Genomic DNA, 12,358 nt, shown 5'->3' on the forward strand with positions numbered 1-12,358 from the left:
GAGGACAGCTAGAAAAACTGAATAAAATAATGAAAAAAGATTGCAAAAAGCAGTTAAAAGCTGATAAGGAAGGAAAAGTATGTGCTTTTATTAAAGAAAAGTGTAAATTGATGAAAAGTGTAAATTGTTAAAACATGTAAGTAAAATAAAAACAAAATTTGTTCTAAAACAAATTTAATCTTGTTTAAATTTGGAGTGTTTTTTAGTCTTTTTATATGAATGTGTATTTTATTTGATTTGGTTTTGCATGTATACAAAATACTTTTAAATATTTTATTTTGCATCCTCCTTTTAGGTTTTACTGAACAATATCATGAGTTTTCCACGGCCAGATAATCTCTCATCATGTGGTCACATCATAATTTATTTAACCATTTATCAATAGACATTAGGTTTCTTTTAATTTTTGCTATAATATATATTGTTTCAGCATCCATAATTCTGGAGTCCTTCTTTGATTTTAAAACATTAAATTCTGAGAAGTGAAATAACTGGGTTAATGCATGAAAACTATAAATCTGGTGTATGTTATAAAATTTCCCTCCAGAAGAACAGTACTAATATAAACTGCTAACAGCTTTTTTGGAGAGTGCTTCTTTTATTGTAGCTTTGCCAATACTGAGTGTTAACTTTCATCATTCTCAACTAATTGCAAAATAATGATGTTCCTTCATTAATTAGACAAATATTTACCCAATATCAAGTGTCTGTCTAGGTATATTAGCAAGCAAAAACAGACCTAGTCTCTGATCTCTTGAATTGCATAATTTGGTATAAGATGTAGATATTGAATGAAAAATTATTCAAATTAATATATAATTATAAACTGAGATAAATGCACAGAAGGAAATTAATAGAGTACTATGAGAGATTAGGGTTAAGACACAACTGGGGAATTTAGCATGAGGATGACATGATCAGATTTGAATTTCTAAAAGTACCCTCTTGCTGCAGTATAGAGAATGGATTACTGGACAGCCAGAGTAAGTCAGGGGAGACCAGTTTATTGATTATTGAAAGAAAGAGAAAATGCTAGTTCCAACTAGCGTATTATAGTAGGAAGTTGAGGAATATATCATTGATAATTTAAACTGAATGTGTTAATTATTAGTAAGATTGAATGCTCTTCCATGTGTATATTCACATTTTGTGTTTTGTGTCTGTATGTGAGGAAGGGAACCAGTGAGCATGAAGGAACCTGCCAGAACTCTGTTCTTGTTTTTTGTTCATTTTCAGTTGAGGTTTTGAGCATTTCCTTAATTGATTTGTGAAAGCCTTTTATTGGTGACTGTATTTCTATCATAATATTCTAAACAATCAAAGAAAAGCTAGTGGTTTAAACTACAAGCACCTATTTCTCCTGTATGAGCCTGCAGATGGGATGCAGAAGCTCTGCTTGGGGCTGACCAGGCACAGGTCTGTTCCACATCTCTCATTCTGGGACCAGTGACGTTTCTGGGCGTGTTTATACCCAAGACAAATGGCAAGAGCTCAAGAGGCCAAACCAAACTATGCAAACATATTTGAAGCCCCTGTCGCGTTTTTTTGGTTTTGCTTTTTAATATTTACTTTCCATTGGCCAAAGCAAGTCAGGTAGCTAATCAGTAGGACTGGGATATTTATTCCACCTGTTTTACTTGGAGGCTCTCCCAGTCACATGGCAAGGTGGGCAATGTGCAGCCCTATTACAGTGAGGAGCTGGGAACCGCAACCTGATCTACCGAAACAACATTTGTCACTAGCTCTTCATGTATGTATCCCCACTTTTCCACAGGACTTTGTTAGTCACCAATTTTTTATGATATTCAGAAGTTTTTAAGTTTTATGTAATCAAATTTGTAGATGCTTCCTTTGCATTTTCCAAAATTACCTGTTGATTTGGAAGTCTTTACCTATTCTAAGTTCAGATAAATATATATGTAAATATTTTTCTAATAGTTTTTATCATTTCATTTCTACACATAGCTATTTAATCCACCTGAAATTTATTTGGGAAATATATGTGAGGTAATGATCTCATTTATTTCTCCCAAATAATAAGTTGCCTAAAAATATTTTAATGAAAATTTCTGTGTACAATATGAAGAAAACTGCTCTGTTGGAGACTGTTAATGAAACAAAATTTAAATCAATGAATAAGTGCTCGCTTCGGCAGCACATATACTAAAATTGGAACGATACAGAGAAGATGAGCATGGCCCCTGCGCAAGGATGACACGCAAATTCGTGAAGCGTTCCATGTTTTTCAAAATCAAGGGGGAGTGTGGAGGTGGGGGAGGGAGGGGGGTTTGGATGGGGTGGGGTGGAGGGATGGGGAGAAAAGGCACACAACTGTAATTGAATAACAATAAAAAAATTTTTAAAATAAAAAATAAAAAATAAAAATAAATAAATGAATAAATGTGGCATATTCCTGGATAAGAAGGTTAAACATTGAAGTTAAATACAAAGTTGTCAATATTGAATTGCTATACAAATCCAATAAAAATTCCAACAGGACTTTTTTTTTACCTGACACGGAAAACAACAAATGTCTAGAAGAGTAAACAGATAAGGATAAGTCATGATAAGTTAAATATTTTAATTATAATTATTAAATATTATGGTTTAAGTACCAAGAGTAGAAAAATCAGTAGAAGAAAATAGGCTGTTAACCTAAAAATAAAAGGCCTTCCAAAGTGAGAGGCTACATGTGTTTTTTGAGATGGAAAGAATAGCTATTCAGGAAATCACTGATTCAGGCAGAAGCCCAAATAGTGTTTCGAATAGGAGACAAAAAACAAAAGGTATTTCACAAGAAAGGGAAGAGGAACAACTACATCAATAGAAAGAAGGCATTTCTTCATGCAGATAACATAACATAGTAATACTAATTCTACATAATCATTTTAATTTTCAGTCTGGTAGCCATCAGTACAGCAGTCATTATATCTACTTTATTATCACCTTTGCAAACATAATGTTGCTTTGAATCCAGCCCAAAGGTTATTCTGTTCTATTTTAACATTCCAAAGTTTTGAGGCATAAGAAGTATGAGGCAGTTCCTCTGGGATGACAGCTCCAACTCCATTTCTAAGTGACTCCGTTTATTATTTTTTGACATTTCCTCTCTTTTGATCAAGCAAGCTCTTTCCTTGAATGCATTGCTGATCAACATTGGAAAGCAGCATTGATCAGTTATTAAAAATTGGCTCTCCATTGTCTGATGCCTCATTTTGGATGTGGCATGCCACTGTCAATCAGGAAAGCTCACCCCTGGTTTGTCGTGCTCCACATAGGAGGGAAGTGGTTTTTAGGGGCCCTGGGCCACACTTGAGCAACAAGAACCTCAGACCAGAGGAAGGCTTTACCATCATGTTTCTTTAAGGGCAAATACATTCTGTAGTTTCTTAAGGATTTTCAAATGAAGTCTCATAGGCCTCTGTGATAATTTCAAAACAGTGTGCAACCGTTATCACAGTGTCTTTATAACATCAAGCTATGAAGAAAAATGAAGATTATAATAGCAAAAATTTTTATAATAACAAAGGGCTAAATTCTGCTTGAAGAATCTGAACCAGCAGATGGTCAACTGAAGATATTAAAGAACCATGCGGTGTCAGTGGACACTGTATTTAATCATTGATTTGTGCCCAGATTTTATCTAGTTCTATCTCTAATTCATCAGAAGTGTTTTATTCAGGTATAATAAGAGGTATTAACAGAAGAGCAAACTCCACCTTGTTCAGTTAGGACATGGTCAAGAGCAATTCTATTGTCTAATATAACTTATGCAAGGAAATGTAAAGATTTTTCCTGGTTGGAAAATTCTTTTTTTTGTATTTCAAAATAGCAAAAATCATTTTATTGCTATTGCAGTCATTTCCACCTGCCCAGGGAAAAAAAATGTTCCTTTCTGGGTTGACATCAACAGGCATTAAGCATCCTTGACTATGTGTAAACTTTTGCACATTTTGACCTGAGAAGTAGTTTTAAAGATGATGCCCAACGTTGAGTGAGAAATTAAGAGGGGAAGGGAAATACCTATTAAGGTGAGTGCTTGGCCTCTTACATTATTAGGAAGGAACTAAAGTAAGGGGGGAAACGAAGTGGGAAGGTAGATTACACGGGCCTAGTGTGGAATCTTGGGTTAGCAGTCCACAGCAGTTGTCATCTGCTTCATTAACTAGCAAATTTTAACTTTAAATCCTCTGTTGGTTGAGCACTCCACTTAAGTCGCAAGAGCTTTCTTTAAAGTAGAAAAGAAGAATCCAAGACTTAACACCTTTACATTTGGCCACACACATGGACCAGTTCAGAGCACCTGAAATTCTGGAGAGGTCAGGTAGGAAGGAAAAGTAAGTGTTTTAATTTTGTTTACAAATGTATACTTCATCAAATTCCTGTAGGTCACAGATAGCTTAGGAGAAAAGAATTTCTTATATCTGTAAGACAAAGATAAAAACCAATATTTCATATAAAAAGTCATAAAAATCATAACCATTCTTACCAGTTTATTTTGTCCTATGTTATTAATTTTTTTATCTTGATCATTTTGTTAGCAGTCCCATAAATCCAGTTTTTCCTTAGAGTTCTATAAATCCTTACCCAGTTCAGCGTTGAGGTTTTAAATTATAATCTCTTTGAAGACGAAACATATTTGTAGGAAGATTTATTTTGCCAAAATATCAGAGTAAAATAATAATTATCTGTAAATAATAAAAGAATTAAAATTGCCATGGTTAAAGATCTGCTGAGAGTTTATATACACATAGGAATAATGCAGTGGGCTTAGTCATTTATTCTAATCTCTAATCTATTTATATATGGTTAACTTGACCATATATAAAATTCTATTTGCAAGGTCCCTCCTTCGTGAAACTTCTGCAACTTCTACAAACCTTCAGCAACATATACAAAAGTTAAAAAAAAAAATCTATATATATGACACAGGAGAAATAAACCAATAATGGAAAAGGATTTATTTTTAGTAAACTAAAATAGGAGATAAGTTTCTTTAGAGAAATTATTTCATTAATAAATATTACTAGCTATCCATCTGGAATCAACAAAAAAATACATTCATATACTATCTTTCATATTACAAAATAAATTCCAAACACACACTCAGAAATAAAACAATGAAAAACAGACAAATAGTAGGAGAATATTTGTATAAATTCAGAGCCCAGAGTCATTCATAAAGAAAACAGAATCCACATAAAGCAACCAAAAAATGTAATTACTTAAAATTTTTAAATTTCTGTATGGCAAGCACATAAACAACCTCCAGGGACAAACAACACCTTGGTGAAACTAATGTAAACAGATATGACAGAGTGAATATCCTTCATACACACAGAGCATTTAAAAAATGATTAAAAAAACAATAGGAATAAATGATGAAAGACCTAAAATCAAGATATAACATTATAAAGTTTCAGAACACCATTAATAAAGAGAAGGTCTTTTAAGCTAAAGGATCAAGAGTTAGAATATCAATAGCAACAATGAAAACAATGAGAATATAATGGACCAATTCTGAAGAAAAATTAATTTCCAGCCTAGAAGCTACACTGAGCTAAAACAATTAATAAAGCCAGAGGGCTCATTAGAAACATTTTCAAAATTATATTTGACCCTTGGATAATACAGGTTTGGACTGCCATAGGTCTATTTATATGTGGAGTTTTTTGATAAATATATTAGAATATATTTTGGAGATTTGCAAATATTTGAAAAAACGTGTAGACTAACCACGTACCCTAGAAATACCAAAAAAGAACTAGAAAAAAGTTAGGTATGTCATGATGCAGAAACTATGTATATGCCATCCCATTTTATCATCTACTACCATAAAATATACACAAATCTATTATAAAACATTAAAATTCATCAAAACACACAAACACATACTATACATCCATACATGGCCCCATTTGCAGTCTGGGGAAATGAAAACAAATGTAAAGACACAGTATGAAGTCATAGCTGCATAAAATTAACTGTAGCACATATTGTTCTGCGGTACTGATTTTGTAGCCCCGTCCCATTGCAATGGCAGTGAGCTCATGTGTTGTGAGTATCCACTTAAAATGCCATGTGGTCCTAATCATCTCTACCTGAGCAGTTCACCTCTCCAGTACATTATGTATCACAGTAAGAAGTGACCTCTTGCAGTTCTCCTGTTTTTTTTTTTATTGTGTTTAGTTCAATACCTTAAGCCTTGAATAACACCATGGAACCCATCCAAGGTGCCACTGGTTATGCTGAAAGTGCTGCCAAGACACAGCGAAGACTCATGCCATTCATTACGGAGAACGAGTTGAATTGCTTGACACGTACCGGAGATTAAAGGGCTGCAGCGGCAGTTGCCCACCATTTCACGAGAAATGGATCCAGAGGAAGGACCATTTGGAAGGAGAAAAAAAAAATGTGAAGCTATCACTGCTGCAGTATCAGCAGGTGTGAAAACTTTGCACTTTTTGCAAAATCTCATATTGAAAATGCAGCTTTGATGTGGGAGCAGGATTGCTATAAGACAGGCATATCTGTAGACTCTAACATGATTCGAGAAAAAACAAAACAGTTATACAAAAACAAAAGGTAGGTGCGGATCTAAAGCTGGGGAATTTAATGCCAGCAAAGGAAGGTTTGATGATTTTAGGAAGAGGTTTGCCTTCCAAAATGTCAAGATAACAGGAAAAGCTTCTTCTTTGGACCAAGAGGCAGCAGATGTGTTCCCAGATGCTATTAAGAAAACCATTGAGTAGAAAAGATAGCTGCCTGAATAGGTTTTTAATGCAAATCAAAGTGCCTTGTTCTGGGAAAAAATACAAATGTCCATATGTTGATGAATGAATAAATAAATATGACATATCTATATCACGGAATATTATTCAGTCATAAAATGGAATAAAGTACAACATTGTCAAATCTTTAAAACATTAGGCTATGTGGAAGAAGCCAGACACAAAAGGACAGGTATAGTATGATTCCATTTATAAGAAATGTCCAGAATAGGCAAATCCATGGGATGTAAAGGAAATTAGTGTTTACCAGGGTTTGGGGGAAAGGGCAATTGGAGTGACTGCTAAGAGGTGTGGGGGTTTCTTTTGGAGATGATGGAAATGATCTGGAATTAGTATTTAGTATATTCACAACCTTGTGAATATGCTAAAATCCACTGAATTTAACTTTAAAATGGTGAATAATATGTGAATTTTGTCTCAATAAAAATTTCAGCTCTGGCTGGTGTGGCTCAGTGGATTGAGTGCCAGCCTTTGGGCTGAAAATTCACTGGTTCGATTCCCAGTCAGGGCACATGCCTGAGTTGCAGGCCAGGTCCCCAGTTGGGAGTGTGTGAGAGACAGTCCATCTGTTTCTCTCCCTCTGTTTCTCCTTCCTTTCCCTTTTCTCTAGAAAAATAAACAAATAAAATCTTTTTTTTAATTGCAAAGAAAAAGAGTTGAACTAGATAAGACATTTATTTTTCTCATCTGGAGGCATGAACAGCCATGGGCCTGCTTTATACAGTCTTCAATGGCCCTTCACTCTGGCATCTCTAGTCAGGGACTCATCTTCCTAGTTCAAGGTGGCATCCTTCTTCTAGGTAACATAATGGAGAAAGTTTCAAAGAAGGGACTAAGAACACATAAAAACTGTTTCTTCAGCAGACCCCCAGGACTTGGTTACATAACATACCCACTTACATCCCATTGCCCTGAATGTAGCCATATGGCCCTGTCCAGAATAAGGTACGGTTTATTTCTAATATTAGCAGCTGTGTCACAAGCTGAAAAATAATCTGGTAATTGTACTGTTGTGAGAGAGAGGAAGAATGGGTGATTAAGGACAACCAGTGGACTCTGGTGCACCAGGCAAATTGTGTATATTGGGAACCTAAGGGTCATAAAGAAAAGCCCTAAGACAACCCCTGTGAGTAAGCCTAGCTGTCCAGTTCAGATTAGAGAAAGCATCAGGAGGATCCAGGGGTGACGGTTTTAAGGGGGAAAAAGTGGAACAGATAGATTACATAATATGTTTGACCCCACCCAAAGGTATTTTATAGGCCTAGTCGGGAGTTTGGAAAGAATGAGTGATATATTTTTAGAAAACTAAATGTTTTTAAAGTCTATTATATTCCAGGATAATAAAATAAAATTGTATTTAAAAAGGAACTGCCATACTAGTACTCTACATGTATTATTTACATAGTTATAAAAGTCAAACACCAAATATGGATTTAACAGAAACTGATGCATTTATGTTTGGAGAAGGAGTATAGAGAGGGAAGTGTGAGAGAGTGCTAATTCTTCCTCTTGTTTAATTCAAAGTCAATTAGCAATTATTATAGTGGAAAATCAAGAAATAATGGTATAATGGTAATATTTAGAAATATGGAGGAAAATGTCAAGAAACAGTTAACCAATTGAAAATTATTATTTTAAATGGGGAAGGATAGGGAACAGGTCTTGTATGTTATAAGCCTTTGATTTTTAAACATATATGAATATATATTTAAATGTATAAATGTATATAAACATTCTTGGATTAATTTTTTTATTTTTAAAGGTTTAATAACAGTTTTAATTTATGTATCTTCTGCTTCCTCAGTTAACATTTTGTTAAATCAAATGTAAATAATAATAATAGTAATAATGTTACTGTTGGCTTATACACCAAATCTGGATTTCCTTTAATTTTTTTTCCTCCTCCAGCTGAACTGTCTTTCATCAGGGCAAGATCCAACAGGCCAGTCTTCTCCCAGACATAAGTACTGGCAGAGGCCATTCTTCCTTTTCTGAGCCCTTCGTTCACAAAACCAGAGGCAGGTGTCATATCTGAGTGTCCATCAACCTGGCTATCACCATGTTGAAGCACAATCCAACCACCTCCACAAACGACACACTCAAGGAGCAGACTCAAAGGCACCAGAGCCTCGCTGAAGTGAGTCCTACTCAGTGGGGTGGACCCCCACACAGTTGATCCTCACAGTGGTTGCAGCCAGTCCTTGCAACTAATCAGACTGGGGTATATCCTTACCATGGATGTGGCAGCAGTAATCAAGGCTCAGCTGAACAGGAGGGTGTACACAGCCCACAGGAGACATGCCCCCGGAGTTACCAGCTCAAATGAACAGGAAGGCTGTGCCACTGAGCCCTACAGGACACCTAATACATTCTCTGCAAAGGCCACTCTACAAAGCCCAGGAGATGCAACAGCATTACTTAACACATACAAAAAAACAAACAAACAAACAAACACACTACACAGAGAGGCTGCCAAAATGAGGAGACAAAGAAATATATTCCAAATAAAAGAACAAAACTCCAGAAAAAGAACAAAACCAAATGGAGACAAGCAATCTACTAGATGCAGTGTTCAAAACCCTGGTTATAATGATGCTCAACAAACTTAGGGGAAGAGTAGAAGAACTTAAAGAGAATTTCCACAGCATAAAAAAGAACATGGAAACCATAAAAAAGAACCAGACAGAAATGAAGGACACACTAACTGAAGTGAAGAATAATTTACAGAGAATCAACGGTAGAGTACATGAGACCAATTGAAATATAAGAAAGCAAAAACAGCCAATCAGTATAGCAAATAGAAAAAAGTATTCAAAAAATGAAGATAGTGTAAGGAGCCTCTGGGACAACTTTAAGCATACCAACATTTGCAGCATGGTGTCCTGCAAGGAGAAGAGAGAGAGCAAAAACTTGGAAACCTATTTGAAAAAAATGACGAAACTTCCCTAACTTGGTGAAAGAAATAGACATACAAGCCCAGGAAGCACAAAGAGTCCCAAACAAGATGAACCCAAAGATGCCCACGCCAAGACACATCATAATTAAAATGCCAAAGGGTAAATTCAAAGAGGGAATCTTAAAAGCAGCAAAAGAAAAGCAGTTAGTTACCTACAAGGGAGCTTCCATATGACTGTCAGCTGATTTCTCAAAAGAAACTTTGCAGGTTAGAAGGGATGAACTTTGCAAGGTATATTCAAAGTGATGAAAAGCTAGGACCTACAACCAAGATTTCTCTACTCAGCAAAGCTATCATTCAGATAAAGATCTTCCTAGACAAGAAAATGTTAAAAGAGTTTATCACCACTAAATCAACATTACATGAAAGGTTAAAGAGTCTTCTTTAAAAAAGAAGAAGAAAAAAATTAAAAATATGAACAATAAAGTGCCAATAAGTACATATCTATCAACAACTGAATCTAAAAAACAAAATAAACAAATAAGCAGAACAAAAACAGACTCAGATACAGAGAATGTTTTGATGGTTGCCAGATGGGAGGGAGGTTTGGAAGATGGGTGAAAAAGATGAAGGGATTAAGAAGTACAAATTGGTTGTTACAGAATAGTCACAGGAATGTAAAGTGCAGCACAGGGAATGTAGTCGATAATATTCTAATAACTATGTTTGGTGTCAGATGAGTACGAGATTTATCGGGATGATCACTTAGTTATTTAATATCTGGGATATACATCTGAAACTAATATAATATTGTATGACAACTATAACTAAAAATAACTTAAACATTTTTTTTAAATTGAATAAAATAGAAAAATAATTTTAAAAAATTTTCTCCTCCCAAGTATTAAAATCTTTTAAGTTCTCAAATAATAACCTTAGCTATACAGAAGAACCTTTATTTAATGTTTGTGTTTCCTTTACTGCCTTAAAGTTACCGCTCTATCTTTTTAGATGTCTTCCTTAACTATTGTCTCAAGTTAAAATTTTCCATTGAATCAAACTCTATGAATAATTCATAGCAGCTAAATAAATGGGATTAGTGCTTCTAGCTTTCAGAGTCTACAAATGTCACAGTCAGGGAAGACATAGTTTTCCAATGCCAGTCCCCCGGGAGTAACGATCCACAACTTGCAGCCAGCACATTTTCAAGCTTTTTGATCCAATAGTTTTAGTATATGTAGGTCATGTCATCAAACAGGATGTCACCTCTCTCATCATGTCATTTCTTCCATGTCCCAGCGCTTGCCCTGTCACACCTAAGCTATAACTTTATTTTCAACAGCTACAGCCCTAGAGTCTCAGATGCTTTGTAAAAACAGCCTCATTATCTGTAGTGTTGTAACAGCAGTTAGAAACTGAATGACATTCAATTAAAATGATATTAGCAGCTCAGGAGTGATTTTGTTTAATTTACTCCTACTCAGATGTAAAAACATTAGCGACTTTTTTAATTGGACCTCATAATGTCTAACTCCTACCCGAATGCAATGAAATTAAAGACTTTGGTGCCTAAATACCGCTTAATTTACTCCTACCTATCTATAATGACATTAAAGATGCTTTAGGGTAGATATTGTTTCCAATCAATTTTATTCAAAAGAAATCTGAGCTCACAGGTACTATTATTAAGCATATAATCAAATCACACAAGAAATATATCTTTACATTTGGGGATAGAGGGGTTTCCAGTAATATTAAAAAGTAATCATTTTCATTTTAATGCAAGGATATTAAAAAGTAATATCTTAAATACAAGATTTTGTAAAGTTTTCAATTGTTTAAACAAATGTGTACATCACAGCTTGTTAAAGAAATGTATGTTGTTACATATAAATTTGAAACGAATTTTATTCAGCTATAGCATGTAATTGGTTTATGCCGCATAAAATAATTTTACCTTAGCCCTGGCTGGCGTGGCTCAGTTGATTGGAGAGTCATCCCGTGACCGAAAGGTTGCGAGTTTGATTTCCAGTCAGAGCACATGCCTAGGTTGTAGTTCAATCCTCCATCTCTGATCCCTGGTTTGGGCACATATGGGAGGCAACCAACACGTGCTTCTCTCGCGCGTCGATGTTTCTCTTTTCCTTCCTCTGTCTCAAAAAGCAATGAAAAAAAATGTCCAGGTGAAAATTTACCTTATCCCTAGCTAGTGTGGCTCAGTGGATTAAGTGCCAGCCTGTAAACCAATGTGTCACCGGTTCAATTCCCGGTCAGGGCACATGCCTGGGCTGTGGGCCAGGTTCGCAGTGGGGAGTGCATGAGAGCCAACCACACATTGATGTTTCTCTTCCTCTCTTTCTCCCTCCCTTCCCCTCACTCTAAAAGTAAATAGTAGAATCTTTTTTTAAAGCAAAAAGAAAAAAGTTTTTACCTTAAACATAGCTTAGAGAAAAGTATTTTTAAAAGCTAATGTTAGTAATTTTTTAAATTCTTTTCCCACCATCAGTTTAAAGAAAAAATTTTTTAACCTTTATTTTCCTAAAAAGGCCATTTTTAAACACAGCACAATTTTGAGTTCATCTATACTTCAAAAAGAGTAAGGATTCAATAAATAGTGGAGGGGGAACAAAAACTATTATCAATAATAATAGCTAATATTTATAAAGTTCCT

General features: G+C 35.0%; 1 non-coding gene across 1 annotated transcript; it reads left to right on the forward strand.

The window, feature by feature from the left end:
• Positions 1-2,139: 2,139 nt before the first annotated feature.
• On the forward strand, positions 2,140-2,246 carry LOC112305678 (U6 spliceosomal RNA). The gene has a single exon (XR_002974836.1). It is a non-coding gene; the product is annotated as a U6 spliceosomal RNA (small nuclear RNA).
• Positions 2,247-12,358: the final 10,112 nt, after the last annotated feature.

This window comes from Desmodus rotundus, chromosome 4, assembly GCF_022682495.2.
Source record: "Desmodus rotundus isolate HL8 chromosome 4, HLdesRot8A.1, whole genome shotgun sequence".
NCBI lineage: Eukaryota > Metazoa > Chordata > Mammalia > Chiroptera > Phyllostomidae > Desmodus > Desmodus rotundus.